This window comes from Bufo bufo, chromosome 8, assembly GCF_905171765.1.
Source record: "Bufo bufo chromosome 8, aBufBuf1.1, whole genome shotgun sequence".
NCBI lineage: Eukaryota > Metazoa > Chordata > Amphibia > Anura > Bufonidae > Bufo > Bufo bufo.
The window spans coordinates 141225113-141246274 of NC_053396.1; positions in this window are offsets into that span (position 1 = coordinate 141225113).

Below are 21162 nucleotides of genomic sequence, written 5' to 3' on the forward strand. Positions count from 1 at the left end.
AAAGTTCGGGTTCGGGACCAGAACTTGACCCCGAACCCGAACCCGAACCCATTGAAGTCAATGGGGACCCAAACTTTTGGGCACTAAAATGGCTCTAAAATAGTCCTGGAAAGGGCTAGAGGGCTGCAAAAGGCATCAAAAATGGGCTTAAGAGCATGACAACTGTTCTGCAAACAAATGTGGATAGGGAAATGACTTAAAATAACATAAAATACAGAAAAATAAAAAATTACAATCTGGATCTAGGAGTAGGAGGTTGAGGAGGCGGTGGATGGGTGGATGTGGCGGTGTAGGTTGACGTGGCGGTGTAGTTGGAAGCTGCGGTGAAGGAGGAATAGGTAGCCAACACTGATTTGTGTGTTTCTTTTATTTTTATTGGGGTATCCCCCAAAATATTGGGACATATAACAAAATAAAACTAAGAATAAGTGCACTTGAGTACAAGAATGGATGGTTGAGGCTGGTATAAATGTCTATTCTGCACAAGGTAAGGACAAGTGGGAATCCTGTGGGATCCATGCCTGGTTCATTTTAATAAACGTAAGCTTGTCCACATTGGCTGCTGCCTGTGATAATGCTCTCTGCTGTGCTAAACACACGTTCACATTATACACTGGCTGCAGGGCAGGTCAGCACCTCCAAGGCTGACAAAGCTTTTCCACATTTGTGCCATGCTAACCCTGCCTTCTCAGGTGCTGGCGGTGCCCCAGCTGCGTTGGCGACCTCTTCCTCCTCCTCTGCCTTCGCCTTGTGCTTCCACTGTGCCCCCGCTGTCAGGTGGGAATGCTATCATCAGCGTGCGCTTGTAGTCGCGCATCTTCCGATCAGTAACAGATGTTTTCACTAAATTTAGTTCCCTGTCAGCAATGCAGAGCAGGGGTTCATTCACGGCAAAAGGGGGTTCATGTCACCCAGCAATACAACAGAGGATTTTAAGAGATTTAGGCCCCTGTCACCCAGGCACAGCAGGGGTTCATTCACGGCAAAAGGGGGATCATGTCACCCAGCAATAGAACAGAGGATTTTGAGAGAAAATTTTGGCCCCTGTCAGCAATGCAGAGCAGGGGTTCATTCACGGCAAAAGGGGGTTCCTGTTACCCAGCAATAGAACAGAGGATTTTTAGAGATTTAGGCCCCTGTCAGCCAGGCACAGCAGGGGTTCATTCAAGGCAAAAGGGGGTTCATGTCACCCAGCAATACAACAGAGGATTTTGAGAGATTTATGCCCCTGTCAGCAATGCAGAGCAGGGGTTCATTCACAGCAAAAGGGGGTTCATGTTACCCAGCAATAGAACAGAGGATTTTTAGAGATTTAGGCCCCTGTCAGCCAGGCACAGCAGGGGTTCATTCAAGGCAAAAGGGGGTTCATGTCATCCAGCAATACAACAGAGGATTTTGAGAGATTTAGGCCCCTGTCAGCAATGCACAGCAGGGGTTTGTATACGCCAAAAATGGTAAAATGTCCTCCGACAATTGAAAATAAGAATTTTTTCAATTTAGGGCACTAAAATTGGTACTTTTTTAATTAAAATGGCTCTAAAATAGTCCTTGAAAAGGCTAGAGGGATGTAAAAGGCAGTAAAATGTGCTTAAGAGCATGGCAACTGCTGTGCAAACAAATGTGGATAGGGAAATAACTTAAAATGAAATAAAATAACTAAAAATAACAAATTATTAACCTGCAACTCAGAGAAGGAGGTGGATATGGAGTCGGAGGTTGAGGAGGCGGTGAATGTGGTGTTGTAGGTGGAGGCAGCAATGGAGGAGGAACAGGTAGCCAAAAATGTTTTTTTAAATTTTTTATTGGGGTAGGTAGCCCCCAAAATATTGGGACAAATAAAAAAAGAAAACAAAGAATCATTGCACTTGACTTGAGTACAAGAATGTATGTTTGATGGTGGTATAAATGTCTATTCTGCACAAGGTACAGACAAGTCTTGTGGGATCCAAGGCTGGTTCATTTTAATGAACGTGAGCTTGTCTACATTGGCTGTGGACATGCGGCTGTGTCTGTCTGTAATGACGCCTCCTGCCATGCTAAATACACGTTCAGAGAGTTCACTGGCTGCAGGGCAGGCTAGCACCTCAAAGGCATACAGGGCAAGCTCTGGCCATGTGGACAATTTGGAGACCCAGAAGTTGAATGGGGGAGAACCATCAGTCAGTACGTGTAGTCGTTTGCACAGGTACTGTTCCACCATGTTGTTCAAATGCTGCCTCCTCTTAACACACTCCATATCAGCAGTTGGGGCCAGTTGTTGCGGCGAGGTGACAAAGCTTTTCCACATGTCGGCCATGCTAACCCTGCCTTCTGAGGTGCTGGCGCTGACACAGCTGCGTTGGCGACCTCTTCCTCCTCCCCTGCCTTCGCCTTGTGCTTCCACTTGTCCCCCGGCGTCAGTCGGGAATGCTCTCAGGAGCGTGTCTACCACCGTGCACCTGTAGTCTTCCGATCACGCTCCAGTGAGGGAATTAAGGACGGCACATTGTCTTTGTAACGGGGATTCAGCAGGGTGGCCACCCAATAGTCAGCACACGTTAAAATGTGGGCAACTCTGCTGTCGTTGCGCAGCCACTGCAGCATGTAGTCGCTAATGTGTGCCAGGCTGCCCAGAGGTAAGGACAAGCTGTCCTCTGTGGGAGGCGTATCGTCTGCGTCCTCCGTATCCCCCCAGCCACGCACCAGTGATGGGCCCGAGCTGCGTTGGATACCACCCCGCTGTGAACATCCTCCTCCTCCTCATCCTACAGTAGTGGGCCCTGGCTGGCCAAATTTGTACCTGGCCTCTGCTGTTGCAAAAATCCTCTTTCTGAGCCACTTCTAAAAGACTGGCCTGAAAGTGTTACAGATGACCCCTCTTTCTCCTCCTCGTCCTGGGCCACATCCTCTTCCATCATCGCCCTAAGTGTTTTCTCAAGGAGACATAGAAGTGGTATTGTAACGCTGATAACGGCGTCATCGCCACTGGCCATGTTGGTGGAGTACTCGAAACAGCGCAACAGGGCACACAGGTCTCGCATGGAGGCCCAGTCATTGCTGGTGAAGTGGTGCTGTTCCGCAGTGCGACTCACCCGTGCGTGCTGCAGCTGAAACTCCACTATGACCTGCTGCTGCTCGCACAGTCTCTCCAGCATGTGCACCTGGTGGGCACGTCGCATATGAGGCGGTGAGCGGGAAGGCCGAAGTTACGCTGTAGAGCAGACAGCCGAGCGGCGGCAGGATGAGAACGCCGGAAGGGCACACAGACGGCCCGCACTTTATGCAGCAGCTCTGACATGTCGGGGTAGTAGTGAATTAATTTCTGCACCACTAAATTCAGCAAATGCGCCAGGCAAGGGATGTGCGTCAAACCGGCTAGTCCTAGAGCTGCAACGAGATTTTGCCCATTATTGCACACCACCAGACCGGGCTTACTGGCCGGGAGATATAGCGTCCCTGGCCGTGCTTACTGGTCCACGTATCTGTAGTTAGGTGGACCTTGCCACAGATGGCGTTGCGCAGTGCACACTTGATTTTATCTGATACTTGGTTGTGCAGGGAGGGCACGGCTCTCCTGGAGAAGTAGTGGCGGCTGGGAACGACGTACTGTGGGACAGCAAGCAACATGAGCTGTTTGAAGCTGTCCGTCTCCACCAGCCTGAATGACAGCATTTCAAAGGCCGGTAGTTTAGAAATGCTGGTATTCAGGGCCAGGGATCGAGGGTGGCTAGGTGGGAATTTACGCTTTCTATCAAAGGTTTGTGAGATGGAGAGCTGAACGCTTCCGTGTGACATGGTGGAGATGTTTGGTGACGGAGGTGGTGTTGTTGGTGGCACATCCTCTGTTTGCTGGGCGGCAGGTGCCAACATTCTTTCAGAGGCGGAGGAAGAGGCCGAGGCAGCCTCAAAGAGGGAGCAGAAGGGGCCTGAGCCCTTTCTTGATTTTGAAGGTGCTTACTCCACTGCAACCCGTGTCTCGCATGTAGATGCCTGGTCATGCAGGTTGTGCTAAGGTTCAGAACGTTAATGCCTCGCTCCAGGCTCTGATGGCACAGCGTGCAAACCACTCGGGTCATGTCGTCAGCACATTGTGTGAAGAAGTGCCATGCCAGGGAACTCTTTGAGGCTGCCTTTGGTGTGCTCGGTCCCTGTTGACGGTGGCCAGTAGCAGGCGAACTGTTTTGGCGACGGCTGCTCTGCTTTTGCACCCTGCTCCCGCTTTTGCTACGCTGTTTGCTCGGTCTCACCACTGCCTCTTCCTCCGAACTCTGAAAGTCAGTGGCACGACCTTCATTCCATGTGGGGTCTAGGACCTCATCGTCCCCTGCATCGTCTTCCACCCAGTCTTCCTCCCTGACCTCCTTTTCGGTCTGCACACTGCAGAAAGATGCAGCAGTTGGTACCTGTGTTTCGTCATCATCAGAGACGTGCTAAGGTGGTATTCCCATGTCCTCATCAGGAAACATAAGTGGTTGTGCGTCAGTGCATTCTATGTCTTCCACCCCTGGGGAAAGTCTAGGTGGATGCCCTTGGGAAACCCTGCCATCAGAGTCTTCAAACAGCATAAGAGACTGCTGCATGACTTGAGGCTCAGACAGGTTCCCCGATATGCACGGGGGTTATGTGATAGACTGATGGGCATGGGTTTCAGGCACCACCTGTGCGCTTTCTGCAGAAGACTGGGTGGGAGATAATGTGAACGTGCTGGATCCACTGTCGGCCACACAATTGACTAGCGCCTGTACTTGCTCAGGCCTTACCATCCTTAGAATGGCATTAGGCCTGACCAAATATCGCTGTAGATTCTAACGGCTACTGGGACCTGAGGTAGTAGGTTCAGTAGGACGTGTAGCTGTGGCAGAACGGCCAAGTTCTCTCCCTGCACCAGAGGCTCCACCAACACCACCACCACGACCATGACCGCGTCCCTTATTAGATGTTTGCCTCATAGTTAGCGTTCACAAAGCAAAGTAAAAAGTGGTTAAGTATGTTAAAAATAATTAACCGCCAATATAATCCCTGATGTAGTGTATTGCACTCTATTATTTTTTTTTTTAACTCTATATGACAGCGGTATTTGTGGCCTAAATGTGACACTCACTTATGCAAATCTCATCCCAGATGTACAGTATATTAGAGGGTTTTTTCACCCCAGTAGCCAAAAAGCTGTATTTCTGGCCTAAATGTGACAGTCACTGATGCTTGTCTAATCCCAGATGTGCAGTATATGAGAGGCTTTTTTCACCCTAACCAAAAAGCTGTATTTCTGTCCTAAATGTGACAGTCACTGATGCTTGTCTAATCCCAGATGTGCAGTATATGAGAGGCTTTTTTTACCCTAACCAAAAAGCTGTATTTCTGTCCTAAATGTGACAGTGATTTATGCACGTGTAATCCCAGATGTGCTGTATATTAGAGGGTTTTTTCACCATAACCAAAAAGCTGTATTTCTGTCCTAAATGTGACAGTTAGTTATGGTCGTGTAATCCCAGATGTGCAGTATATTAGAGGGTTTTTTCACCCCAGTATGCCAAAGCCATATTTATGGCCTAAATGTGACAGTGATTATGCACGTGTAATCACAGATGTGCAGTATATTAGAGGGTTTTTTCACCCTAACCAAAAAGCTGTATTTCTGTCCTAAATGTGACAGTCACTTATGCTTGTCTAATCCCAGATGTGCAGTATATTAGAGGGTTTTTTCACTCTAACCAAAAAGCTGTATTTCTGTCCTAAATGTGACAGTCACTTATGCACGTGTAATCCCAGATGTGCAGTATATGAGAGGCTTTTTTCACCCCAGTATGCCAAAGCTGTATTTATGGCCTAAATGTGACAGTCACTTATGCACGTGTAATCCCAGATGTGCAGTATATTAGAGGGCTTTTTCACCCTAACCAAAAAGCTGTATTTCTGTCCTAAATGTGACAGTGACTTATGCACGTGTAATCCCAGATGTGCAGTATATTAGAGGGTTTTTTCACCCTAACCAAAAAGCTGTATTTCTGTCCTAAATGTGACCGTGACTTATGCACATGTAATCCCAGATGTGCAGTATATTAGAGGGGTTTTTCACCCTAACCAAAAAGCTGTATTTCTGTCCTAAATGTGACAGTGATTTATGCACGTGTAATCCCAGATGCGCATGTTCAGTATATTAGAGGTTTTTTTTCACCCCAGTATGCCAAAGCCGTATTTATGGCCTAAATGTCACAGTGACTTATGCACGTGTAATCACAGATGTGCAGTATATTAGAGGGTTTTCTCACCCTAACCAAAAAGCTGTATTTCTGTCCTAAATGTGACAGTCACTTATACTTGTCTAATCCCAGATGTTCAGTATATTAGAGGGTTTTTTCACCCTAACCAAAAAGCTGTATTTCTGTCCTAAATGTGACAGTGACTTATGCACGTGTAATCCCAGATGTGCAGTATATGAGAGGCTTTTTTCACCCCAGTATGCCAAAGCCGTATTTATGGCCTAAATGTGACAGTGACTTATGCACGTGTAGTCACAGATGTGCAGTATATTAGAGGGTTTTTTCACCCTAACCAAAAAGCTGTATTTCTGTCCTAAATGTGACAGTCACTTATGCTTGTCTAATCCCAGATGTGCAGTATATTAGAGGGTTTTCTCACCCTAACCAAAAAGCTGTATTTCTGTCCTAAATGTGACAGTCACTTATACTTGTCTAATCCCAGATGTGCAGTATATTAGAGGGTTTTTTCACCCTAACCAAAAAGCTGTATTTCTGTCCTAAATGTGACAATCACTTATGCACGTGTAATCCCAGATGTGCAGTATATGAGAGGCTTTTTTCACCCCAGTATGCCAAAGCTGTATTTATGGCCTAAATGTGACAGTCACTTATGCACGTGTAATCCCAGATGTGCAGTATATTAGAGGGTTTTTTCACCCTAACCAAAAAGCTGTATTTCTGTCCTAAATGTGACAGTCACTTATACTTGTCTAATCCCAGATGTGCAGTATATTAGAGGGTTTTTTCACCCTAACCAAAAAGCTGTATTTCTGTCCTAAATGTGACAGTCACTTATACTTGTCTAATCCCAGATGTCCAGTATATTAGAGGGCTTTTTCACCCTAACCAAAAAGCTGTATTTCTGTCGTAAATGTGACAGTGATTTATGCACGTGTAATCCCAGATGTGCAGTATATTAGAGAGTTTTTTCACCCTAACCAGAAAGCTGTATCTCTGTCCTAAATGTGACAGTGACTTATGCACGTGTAATCACAGATGTGCAGTATATTAAAAGGTTTTTACACCCTAACCAAAAAGCTGTATTTCTGTCCTAAATGTGACAGTCACTTATACTTGTCTAATCCCAGATGTGCAGTATATTAGAGGGTTTTTTCACCCTAACCAAAAAGCTGTATTTCTGTCTTAAATGTGACCGTGACTTATGCACATGTAATCCCAGATGTGCAGTATATGAGAGGCTTTTTTCACCCCAGTATGCTAAAGCCGTATTTATGGCCTAAATGTGACAGTCACTTATGCATGTGTAATCCCAGATGTGCTGTATATTAGAGGGTTTTTTCACCCTAACCAAAAAGCTGTATTTCTGTCCTAAATGTGACAGTGACTTATGGTCGTGTAATCCCAGATGTGCAGTATATTAGAGGGTTTTTTCACCCCAGTATGCCAAAGCCGTATTTATGGCCTAAATGTGACAGTGACTTATGCACGTGTAATCCCAGATGTGCAGTATATTAGAGGGTTTTTTCACCCTAACCAAAAAGCTGTATTTCTGTCCTAAATGTGACAGTCACTTATGCACGTGTAATCCCAGATGTGCAGTATATTAGAGGGTTTTTTCACCCTAACCAAAAAAGCTGTATTTCTGTCCTAAATATTACAGTCACTTATGCTTGTCTAATCCCAGATGTCCAGTATATTAGAGGGCTTTTTCACCCTAACCAAAAAGCTGTATTTCTGTCGTAAATGTGACAGTGAATTATGCACGTGTAATCCCAGATGTGCAGTATATTAGAGAGTTTTTTCACCCTAACCAAAAAGCTGTATCTCTGTCCTAAATGTGACAGTGACTTATGCACGTGTAATCACAGATGTGCAGTATATAAAAGGGTTTTTACACCCTAACCAAAAAGCTGTATTTCTGTCATAAATGTGACAGTCACTTATGCACATGTAATCCCAGATGTGCAGTATATTAGAGGGGTTTTTCACCCTAACCAAAAAGCTGTATTTTTGTCCTAAATGTGACAGTGACTTATGCACGTGTAATCCCAGATGTGCATGTTCAGTATATTAGAGGTTTTTTTCACCCCAGTATGCCAAAGCCGTATTTATGGCCTAAATGTCACAGTGACTTATGCATGTGTAATCACAGATGTGCAGTATATTAGAGGGTTTTTTCACCCTAACCAAAAAGCTGTATTTCTGTCCTAAATGTGACAGTCACTTATGCTTGTCTAATCCCAGATGTGCAGTATATTAGAGGGTTTTTTCACCCTAACCAAAAAGCTGTATTTCTGTCCTAAATGTGACAGTCACTTATACTTGTCTAATCCCAGATGTGCAGTATATTAGAGGGTTTTTTCACCCTAACCAAAAAGCTGTATTTCTGTCTTGAAAATGTGACAGTGATTTATGCACGTGTAATCCCAGATGTGCAGTATATGAGAGGCTTTTTTCACCCCAGTATGCCAAAGCCGTATTTATGGCCTAAATGTGACAGTCACTTATGCATGTGTAATCCCAGATGTGCTGTATATTAGAGGGTTTTTTCACCCTAACCAAAAAGCTGTATTTCTGTCCTAAATGTGACAGTGACTTATGGTCGTGTAATCCCAGATGTGCAGCATATTAGAGGGTTTTTTCACCCCAGTATGCCAAAGCCGTATTTATGGCCTAAATGTGACAGTGACTTATGCACGTGTAATCACAGATGTGCAGTATATTAGAGGGTTTTTTGACCCTAACCAAAAAGCTGTATTTCTGTCCTAAAAGTGACAGTGACTTATGCACGTGTAATCCCAGATGTGCAGTATATTAGAGGGTTTTTTCACCCTAACCAAAAAGCTGTATTTCTGTCCTAAATGTGACAGTCACTTATGCACGTGTAATCCCAGATGTGCAGTATATTACAGGTTTTTTTCACCCCAGTACGATAAAGCCGTATTTATGGCCTAAATGTGACAGTGACTTATGCACGTGTAATCACAGATGTGCAGTATATTAGAGGGTTTTTTGACCCTAACCAAATAGCTTTATTTCTGTCCTAATTGTGACAGTGACTTATGCTCGTGTAATCCCAGATGTGCAGTATATTAGAGGGTTTCACCCTAACCAAAAAACTGTATTTCTGTCCTAAATGTGACAGTCACTTATGTTTGTCTAATCCCAGATGTGCAGTATATTAGAGAGTTTTTTCACCCCAGTATGCCAAAGCTCTATTTCTGGACTTGCAGTGCACCAGCATAGGCTATCGTTGCATAAAATGGCTGCCGATCATGTATTGATATTGACTAACTGAAGAAAAAAAAGTTCGCTTTCAGCAGTAGTTGGCTCAGGGCAGGCTTAAAAAAATTGTGCACTGCACCCACAAAACACTTTTTCTGTAGATCGCTGAGTACATAAACCAGTTCTTGATAAGATTTCTCCCTGATCTCTCCCTCACAGCAGCTGCAGCCTCTCCCTACACTAATCCGAGCGGAGTGACGGGCGGCGCTACGTGACTCCAGCTTACATAGAGGCTGGGTCACATGCTGCAGTTGGCCAATCACAGCCATGCCAATAGTAGGCATGGCTGTGATGGCCTTTTGGGGCAAGTAGTATGACGCTTATTGATTGGCTGCTTTGCAGCCTTTCAAAAAGCGCCATAAAAATTGCCGAACACCGATCCCGAACTTTTACGTAAATGTTCGGGTTCGGGTCCGGGTGCCGAAAACCCTAAAGTTCGGTACGAACCCGAACTTTACAGTTCGGGTTCGCTCAACTCTACTCCTGACCCGTTTTCACCATGTAAGCCAATGACTCTGGTTTCTTTCCATCCTGTATGTAGAACTTCCTGTTGCTGTATTCAACCAAACCCATGATTCACTCCTCTGCATCGCTCCAGCAGCGCCCCTAACACCACCCAGCTAGTTTACAGCTCCTCCCACCAGCTAGTTACATAGACACTCCCCTATCACTGCCCCTAAGAACACCCAGCTAGTTTATAGCTCCTCCCACCAGCATGTTACATAGACTCTCCCTTATCACTGCCCCTAACACCACCCAGCTAGTTTATAGCTCCTCCCACCAGCTAGTTACATAGACATAGAAAAATAGAAACTAAAATGTGTTGGCAGATAAGAACCATTTGGCCCATCTGGTCTGCCCAATATACTGAATACTATGAATAGCCCCTGGCTCTATCTTATATGAAGGATGGCCTTATGCCTATCCCAAACATGCTTAAACTCCTTCACTGTATTTGCAGCTACCACTTCTGCAGGAAGGCTATTCCATGCATCCACTACTCTCTCAGTAAAGTAATTCTTCCTGATATTACTTTTAAACCTTTGCCCCTCTAATTTAAAACTATGTCCTCTTGTAGCAGTTTTTCTTCTTTTAAATATTCTCTCCTTTTTTACCTTGTTGATTCTTTTTATGTATTTAACCCCTTAGTTACCGGGCTCATTTTCACCTTAAGGACCAGGCCATTTTTTGCAATTCTGACCAGTGTCACTTTAAATGGTGATAACTTTAAAACGCTTTGACTTATCCAGGCCATTCTGAGATTGTTTTTTCTTCACATATTGTACTTCATGACACTGGTAAAATGAAGTAAAAAAAAATTCATTTTTATTTATAAAAAAATACCAATCTTGGCAACAATTTTGAAAAATTAGCAAATTTCCAAGTTTCAATTTCTCTACTTCTATAATACATAGTAATACCTACAAAAATAATTATTACTTTACATTCCCCATATGTCTACTTCATGTTTGGATCATTTTGGGAATTGCATTTTATTTTTGGTGGACGTTACAAGATTAGAAGTTTAGAAGTAAATCTTGAAATTTCTCAGAAATTTTCAAAAACCGACTTTTTAAGGACCAGTTCAGGTCTGAAGTCACTTTGTGAGGCTTACATAATAGAAACCACCCAAAAATGACCCCATTCTAGAAACTACACCCCTCAAGGTATTCAAAACTGATTTGACAAACGTCGTTAACCCTTTAGGTGTTCCACAAGAATTAATGGAAAATAGAGATACAATTTAAAAATTTCACTTTTTTGGCAGATTTTCCATTTTAATATTTTTTTTCCAGTACCAAAGCAAGGGTTAACAGCCTAACAAAACTCAATATTGATGGCCCTGATTCTGTAGTTTACAGAAACACCCCATATGTGGTCGTAAACTGCTGTACGGGCACACGGAAGGGCGCAGAAGTAAAGAAATGCCATACGGTTTTTGTAAGGCAGATTTTGCTGGATTGTTTTTTTTTTGACACCATGTCCCATTTGAAGCCCCCCTGATGCACCCCTAGAGTAGAAACTCCAAAAAAGTGATCCCATTTTAGAAAATACAGGATAGGGTGGAGGTTTTGGTGGTACTAGTTTAGGGCACATATGATTTTTGGTTGCTCTATATTACACTTTTTGTGAGGCAAGGTAACAAGAAATAGCTGTTTTGGCACCGTTTATTTTTTTTGTTATTTACAACATTCATCTGACAAGTTAGATCATGTGGTATTTTTATAGAGCAGGTTGTCACGGACGCGGCGATACTTAATGTGTATACAATTTTTTTTAAATTTCATAAAAATAAAAAAAAATATCATGTTTTAGTGTCTCCATAGAGCCATAGTTTTTTCAGTTTTTGGGCGATTATCTTGGGTAAGGTATGATTTTAGTGGGATGAGATGACGGTTTTATTGGCACTATTTTGGGGTGCGTATGACTTTATGATCGCTTGCTATTACACTTTTTGTGATTTAAGATGACAAAAAATGGCATTTTTTACACCGGTTTTTATTATTTAATTTTTTTATGGTGTTCACCTGAGGGGTTAGGTCATGTGATATTTTTATAGAGCCGGTCGATACGGACGCGGAGATACCTAATATGTATACTTTTTCTTAATTTACTTAAGTTTTACACAATAGGAGCTTTTTTAAACCAAAAAAATGATGTTTTAGTGTCTCCATATTCTGAGCCATAGTTTTTTTTATTTTTTGGGCGATTGTTTTAGTTAGGGTCTCATTTTTTGCAAGATAAGGTGACAGATTGGTACTATTTTGGTGGGCATACGCCTTTTTGATCGCTTACTGTTGTGCTTTTTGTGATGTAAGGTGACAAAAAAATTGTTTATTTAGCACAGTTTTTATTTTTTATTTTTTATGGTGTTTATCTGAGGGGTTAGGTCATGTAATATGTTTATAGATCCGGGCGATACGGACCCGGAGATACCTAATATGTCAACTTTTTTCCCCCATTCCCCCCTATTTTTTACCAATTTTTGTTTGTTTTTGTTTATTTTTACTTGAAACTTTTTAAAAATAATTGGGGGAAAACTTTCTTTTTTTAACTTTTTTTTTAACTTAATTTTATTATCCCACTTTGTGACTTTTTGGGGGTCTAATCCCTTTTACAATGCATTCCAATACTTCTGTATTGGAATGCATTGGCTGTATGAGTAATACTGTGTGTATTACTCATACAGCTTCCGGCCTGTGAGATCCAGGGGGCTGGATCTCACAAGCTCGTCACCGGAAGGCAGCACAGATGCCTAAGGAAGGCTTTGCGCTGCCTTCCATGCCATCGGGTCCCCACAGGGACCCGATGGCACAGCTGCCCGCCGCTGCCCGCAACATGAAAAGCCGCAAACCACAGGACCCCCTCTCGCATTTATCCAAGGTGCCTGCTCAATGATTTGAGCAGGCACCCTGCTCCGATCACCGCCCACTGCGCGGCGGTGATCGGAAATACACAGGGTGTACAGGTACGCCCTGTGTCCTTAAGTACCAGGACATCAGGGCGTTCCTGTACGCCCTGTGTCCGTAACAGGTTAAAAGTTTCTATCATATCCCCTCTGTCTCGTATTTCTTCCAAGCTATACATGTTAAGGTCCTTTAATCTTTCCTGGTAAGTTTTATCCTGCAATCCATGTACTAGTTTAGTAGCTCTTCTCTGAACTCTCTCCAAAGTATCAATATCCTTCTGGAGATATGGTCTCCAGTACTGCGCACAATACTCCAAATGAGGTCTCACTAGTGATCTGTAGAGCGGCATGAGCACCTCCCTCTTTCTACTGGTAATGCCTCTCCCTATACACCCAAGCATTCTGCTAGCATTTCCTGCTGCTCTATGACATTGTTTGCCTACCTTTAAGTCTTCTGAAATAATGACCCCTAAATCCCTTTCCTCAGATACTGAGGTTAGGACTGTATCACTGATTTTATATTCTGCTCTTGGGTTTTTACGCCCCAGGTGCATTATCTTGCACTTATCAACATTACATTTTAGTTGCCAGATTTTTGACCATTCCTCTAGTTTTCCTAAATCCTTTTTCATTTGGTGTATCCCTCCGGGAACATCACCCCTGTTACAAATCTTTGTGTCATCAGCAAAAAGACACACCATCGAGGCCTTCTGCAATTTCGCTGATAAAGATATTAAACAATATGGGTCCCAGAACAGATCCCTGAGGAACCTCAATGATAACAAGACCATGGTCTGAATATACTCCATTGACTACAACCCTCTGTTGTCTGTCCCTCAGCCACTGAATAATCCATTCAACAATATGGGAGTCCACGCACAAAGACTGCAAATTATTGATAAGCCTTCTATGTGGGACAGTATGAAAAGCCTTACTAAAGTCTAGATAAGTGATGTCTACTGCACCTCCGCCATCTATTATTTTAGTCACCCAATCAATAAAATCAATTAGATTAGTTTGACATGATCACCCTGAAGTAAACCCATGCTGTTTTTCATCTTTCAATCCATGGAATCTTAGATGTTCCACAATCATCTCCTTAATTATGGTTTCCATTGATTTTCCCACTATTGATGTCAGGCTTACTGGCCTATAGTTGCCCGATTCCTCCCTACTACCTTTCTTGTGAATGGGCACAACATTTGCTAATTTCCAATCTTCTGGTGTCACGGATGGTGTACAGGAAACAAGACAATGCAAAATCTATGACTCACTGGATCCACAACTAAGGAACAAAAGGGAGACCCCTGCATGAGACCTGGCACACTCTCCCTGACTGCTCAGCCTATGCGAACACCCCAAAGGTGGATGGTCGCATATCCACGTACCTCGACTATCTAACGCCTGAAGACCCTATAATAGTGAGCGGACACGACCACCGGCTCCCTACACTAGACACGGAGGGAGTCAGGGTCTCCTAAGATCCAGCAAACAGAAAATCACAAATAAATATACAGCACTTATCTTGCAGAAGACTGGGATATAGGAACAGCATGCACACACACTCCAAGAAGTTGTATAAGCCGCACACTACTGCATTATGGGGAGGAATTTAAAGGGAAGCAATCAGTCCAACTGCATGACAGCTGAGAGAGGCTAACGAGATGAGGAACTGAAACCAAAACAAAGAAAACTCAAGGAGGAGGTTCTGAAAGGCTTCTATCAGAGCTTCTCAGCTGTCTGGTTGTGATATCTGGGATGACTCCTGTTATCAGTGATTGGTTAAATAAATCTGTTAATGGTTTTGCTAGTTCACCGCTAAGCTCTTTTAATAGCTTTGGGTGTATCCCATCAGGCACCTGTGACTTATTTGTATTAATTTTAGAACAGGGAGAATAAAAACAAATAAAAAATAAGGAAATCGCATTGTATGATTTTTAAAGACTGTATTTGTCTTGCACTGCTGAACATAAGTATTTGAACACCTGAGAAAATCAGTGTTAATATTTGGTACAAAAGCCTTTGTTTGCAATTACATAGGTCAAACGTTTCCTGTAGTTCTTGACCTGGTTTGCACATGCTGCAACATGGATTTTGGCCCACTCCTCCACACAGATCTCCTCTAGATCTGTCAGGGTTCGGGCTGTCGCTGAGCAACACAGAGTTTCACCTCCCTCCAAAGATGTTCTCTTGGATTTAGGTCTGGAGACTGGCTAGGCCACTCCAGAACCTTGAAATGCTTCTTTCATGAGCCACTCCTTGGTTATCCTGGCTGTGTGCTTCGGGTCGTTGTCATGTTGGAAGACCCATCCACGACCCATCTTCAATGCTCTGACTGAGGGAAGGAGGTTGTTGCTCAAAATCTCACAATAAATGGCCCCATTAATCCTCTCCTTAATACAGTGCAGTCATCCCGTCCCCTTTACAGAAAAGCATGATGTTACCACCTCAATGCTTCAAAGTAGGGGTGGTGTTCTTGGGATGCAACTCATCCTTCTTTTTCCTCTAAACACGACGAGTGAAGTTTAGACCAAAAAGTTCTACTTTGCTCTCATCTGACCACATGACTTTCTCCCATGCCTCCTCTGGATCATCCAGATGGTCACTGGCAAACTTCAGACGGGCCTGAACATGTGATGACTTGAGCAGCGGAACCTTCCGTGCAATGCATGATTTGAAACCATGACGGCGTAGTGTTCTACCGACGGTGACCTTTGAAACTGTGGTCCCAGCTCTCTTCATGTCATTGACCAGCTCCTCCCTTGTAGTTCTGGGCTGATTCCCCACCTTTCTTATCATCAGTGATACCCCACAAGGTGAGATCTTGCATGGAGCCCCAGTCCGAGGGAGACTGACAATCGTCTTTAGCCTCTTCCATTTTCTAACAATTGCTCCAACAGTTGATCTATTGTCACCAAGCTGCTTGGCAATTGCCCTGTAGCCCTTTCCAGTCTTGTGGAGGTCCACAATTTTGTCTCTGGTGTTTTTTAACAGCTCTTTGGTCTTGCATATGGTAGTAGTTGGTGTCTGACTGACTGTGGGATGGACAGGTGTCTGTAAAGAGCTCAGACAGGTGCAACTAAGTTAGATTATTGAGTGGAGTAGGGGTGGATTTTTTAAAGGCACAGTAACAGGTCTTTTTGAGCCAGAATTCTTGCTGTTTCTCAGGTGTTCAAATACTTATGTTCAGCAGTGCAAGACAAATAAATTCTTTAACCACCTCAGCCCCCATAGCTTAAACACCCTGAAAGACCAGGCCACTTTTTAGACTTCTGACCTACACTACTTTCACCGTTTATTGCTCGGTCATGCAACTTACCACCCAAATGAATTTTACCTCCTTTTTTTCTCACTAATAGAGCTTTCATTTGGTGGTATTTCATTGCTGCTGACATTTTTACTTTTTTTGTTATTAATCGAAATTTAACGATTTTTTTGCAAAAAAATGACATTTTTCACTTTCAGTTGTAAAATTTTGCAAAAAAAACGAGATTCATATATAAATTTTGCTCTAAATTTATTGTTCTACATGTCTTTGATAATAAAAAAATGTTTGGGTAAAAAAAAATGGTTTGGGTAAAAGTTATAGCGTTTACAAACTATGGAACAAAAATGTGAATTTCCGCTTTTTGAAGCAGCTCTGACTTTCTGAGCACCTGTCATGTTTCCTGAGGTTCTACAATGCCCAGACAGTAGAAAAAACCCACAAATGACCCCATTTCGGAAAGTAGACACCCTAAGGTATTCGCTGATTGGCATAGTGAGTTCATAGAACTTTTTATTTTTTGTCACAAGTTAGCGGAAAATGATGATTTTTTTTTTTCTTACAAAGTCTCATATTCCACTAACTTGTGACAAAAAATAAAAACTTCCATGAACTCACTATGCCCATCAGCGAATACCTTGGGGTGTCTTCTTTCCAAAATGGGGTCACTTGTGGGGTAGTTATACTGCCCTGGCATTCTAGGGACCCAAATGTGTGGTAAGGAGTTTGAAATCAAATTCTGTAAAAAATGGTTGGTGAAATCCGAAAGGTGCTCTTTGGAATGTGTGCCCCTTTGCCCACCTAGGCTGCAAAAAAGTGTCACACATGTGGTATCTCCGTATTCAGGAGAAGTTGGGGAATGTGTTTTGGGGTGTAATTTTACATATACCCATGCTGGGTGAGAGAAATATCTTGGCACAAGACAACTTTGTATAAAAAAATGGGAAAAGTTGTCTTTTGCCAAGATATTTCTCTCACCCACCATGGGTATATGTAAAATGACACCCCAAAACACATTCCCCAACTTCTCCTGAATACGGAGATACCAGATGTGTGACACTTTTTTGCAGCCTAGGTGGGCAAAGGGGCCCATATTCCAAAGAGCACCTTTCGGATTTCACCGGCCATTTTTTACAGAATTTGATTTCAAACTCCTTACCACACATTTGGGCCCCTAGAATGCCAGGGCAGTATAACTACCCCACAAGTGACCCCATTTTGGAAAGAAGACACCCCAAGGTATTCGCTGATGGGCATAGTGAGTTCACTTTTTTGCAGCCTAGATGCGCAAAGGGGCCCACATTCATTTTATGAGGGCATTTTTAGACATTTGGATCCCAGACTTCTTCTCACGCTTTAGGGCCCCTAGAATGCCAGGGCAGTATAAATACCCCACATGTGACCCCATTTTGGAAAGAAGACACCCCAAGGTATTCAATGAGGGGCATGGCGAGTTCATAGAAATTTATTTTTTTTGGCACAAGTTAGCAGAAATTGATTTTTTTTTTTTTCTCACAAAGTCTCCCTTTCCGCTAACTTGGGACAAAAATTTCAATCTTTTATGGACTTAATATGCCCCTCACGGAATACCTTGGGGTGTCTTCTTTCCGAAATATATATTTATACTGCCCTGGCATTCTAGGGGCCCTAAAGCGTGAGAAGAAGTCTGGAATATAAATGTCTAAAAAATTTTACGCATTTGGATTCCGTGAGGGGTATGGTGAGTTCATGTGAGATTTTATTTTTTGACACAAGTTAGTGGAATATGAGACTTTGTAAGAAAAAAAATAATAATTTCCGCTAACTTGGGCCAAAAAAATATCTAAATGGAGCCTTACAGGGGGGTGATCAATGACAGGGGGGTGATCAATGACAGGGGGGTGATCAGGGAGTCTATATGGGGTGATCACCCCCCTGTCATTGATCACCCCCCTATAAGGCTCCATTCAGATGTCCGTATGTGTTTTGCGGATCCGATTCATGTATCCGTGGATCCGTAAAAATCATACGGACATCTGAATGCAGCCTGACAGGGGGGGTGATCAATGACAGGGGGGGTGATCAATGACAGGGGGGTGATCAGGGAGTCTATATGGGGTGATCACCCCCCTGTCATTGATCACCCCCCTATAAGGCTCCATTCAGACGTCCGTATGCGTTTTGCGGATCCGATCCATCTATCAGTGGATCCGTAAAAATCATGCGGACGTCTGAATGGAGCTTTACAGGGGGGTGATCAATGACAGGGGGGTAATCAATGACAGGGGGGTGATCAGGGAGTCTATATGGGGTGATCACCACAGTCATTGATCACGCCCCTGTAAGGCTCCATTCAGACGTCCGTATGCGTTTTGCGGATCCGATCCATCTATCAGTGGATCCATAAAAATCATGTGGACGTCTAAATGGAGCTTTACAGGGGGGTGATCAATGACAGGGGGGTAATCAATGACAGGGGGGTGATCAGGGAGTCTATATGGGGTGATCACCACAGTCATTGATCACGCCCCTGTAAGGCTCCATTCAGACGTCCGTATGCGTTTTGCGGATCCGATCCATCTATCAGTGGATCCGTAAAAATCATGCGGACATCTAAATGGAGCTTTACAGGGGGTTGATCAATGACAGGGGGGTAATCAATGACAGGGGGGTGATCAGAGAGTCTATATGGGGTGATCACCACAGTCATTGATCACACCCCTGTAAGGCTCCATTCAGACGTCCGTATGCGTTTTGCGGATCCGATCCATTTATCAGTGGATCCGTAAAAATCATGCGGACGTCTAAATGGAGCTTTACAGGGGGGTGATCAATGATAGGGGGGTAATCAATGACAGGGGGGTGATCAGGGAGTCTATATGGGGTGATCACCACAGTCATTGATCACGCCCCTGTAAGGCTCCATTCAGACGTCCGTATGCGTTTTACGGATCCGATCCATCTATCAGTGGATCCGTAAAAATCATGCGGACGTCTGAATGGAGCTTTACAGGGGGGTGATCAATGACAGGGGGGTAATCAATGACAGGGGGGTGATCAGGGAGTCTATATGGGGTGATCGAGGTGATCAGGGTCTAATAAGGGGTTAATAAGTGACGGGGGGGGTGTAGTGTAGTGTGGTGCTTGGTGCTACATATTGCTGAGCTATCCGTGTCCTCTGGTGGTCGATCCAAACAAAAGGGACCACCAGAGGACCAGGTAGCAGGTATATTAGACGCTGTTATCAAAACAGCGTCTAATATACCTGTTAGGGGTTAAAAAAATCACATCTCCAGCCTGCCAGCGAACGATCGCCGCTGGCAGGCTGGAGAGCCACTCGCTTACCTTCCGATCCTGTGAACGCGCGCTCCTGTGTGCGCGCGTTCACAGGAAATCTCGCGTCTCGCGAGAGGACGCGCCGGCGCGTCCAGGCGGAATCAATCAACCTCCACCAGGACGCGTCGCTGCGTACGGCGGTCCGGAGGTGGTTAAAATGTGATTTCCTGAATTTTTTATTTTTATTCTATCTCTCAGAGAGGGAATGCACCTGCAATGTGAATTTCAGACCCCTCCATGATTTCTAAGCAGGGTGTTCAAATACTTCTGTTTCTCACTGTAAAAAAAATAGACAAAGATAAATCATTTCAGAACTTTTTCCACCTTTAATGTGACCTATAAACTGTACCACTCAATTGAAAAACAAACTGAAATCTTTTAGGTGGAGGGAAGAAAACAAAAAAATAACTAAAATAATATGGTTGCATAAGTGTGCACACCCTCTTATAACTGGGGATGTAGCTGTGTTCAGAATTAGGCAATCGCATTCAAAATCATGTTAAATAGGAGTCAGCATACACCTGCCATCATTTAAAGTGCCTCTGATTAACCCCAAATAAAGTTCAGCTGCTCTAGTTGCTCTTTTCTGAAAATTTCTTAGTCGCATCCCACAGCAAAAGCCATGGTCCACAGAGAGCTTCCAAAGCATCAGAGGGATCTCATTGTTAAAAGGCATCAATCAGGAGAAGGGTACAAAAGAATTTCCCAGGCATTAGCTATACCATGGAACACAGTGAAGACAGTAATCATCAAGTGGAGAAAATATGGGACAACAGTGACATTACCAAGAACTGGACGTCCCTCCAAAATTGATGAAAAGATGAGGAGAACTGGTCTGGGAGGCTACCAAGAGGCCTACAGCAACATTAAATTAGCTGCAAGAATATCTGGCAAGTACTGGCTGTGTGGTACATGTGATAACAATCTCCTGTATTCTTCATATGTCTGGGCTATGGGGTAGAGTGGCAAGACAAAAGCCTTTTCTTACAAAGAAAAACATCTAAGCCAAGCTACATTTTGCAAAGACACATCTGAAGTCTCCCAAAAGCATGTGGGAAAAGGTGTTATGGTCTGATGAAACCAAGGTTGAATTTTTTGGCCATAATTCCAAAAGATATGTTTGGCGCAAAAACAACACTGTACATCACCAAAAGAACACCATTCCCACAGTGAAGCATGGTGGTGGCAGCATCATGCTTTAGGGCTGCTTTTCTTCAGCTGTAACTGGGGCCTTAGTTAAGCTAGAGGGAATTATGAACAGTTCCAAATACCAGTCAATATTGGCACAAAACCTTCAGGCTTCTGCTAGAAAGCTGAACCTGAAGAGGAACTTCATCCTTCAGCATGACAATGACCCAAAGCATACATCCAAATCAACAAAGGAATGGCTTCACCAGAAGAAGATTAAAGTTTTGGAATGGCCCAGTCAGAGCCAAGAGCTGAATCCGATTGGAAACCTGTGGGGTGATCTGAAGAGGGCTGTGCACAGGAGATGCCCTCACAATCTGACAGATTTGGAGTGTTTTTGCAAAGTATAGTGGGCAAATCTTGCCAAGTCAAAATATGCCATGCTGATAGACTCATACCCAAAAAGACTAAGTGCTGTAATAAAATCAATAGGTGCTTCAACAAAGTATTAGTTTAAGGGTGTGCACACTTATAGTCACGGATAGGGAAAGGAGATGCTA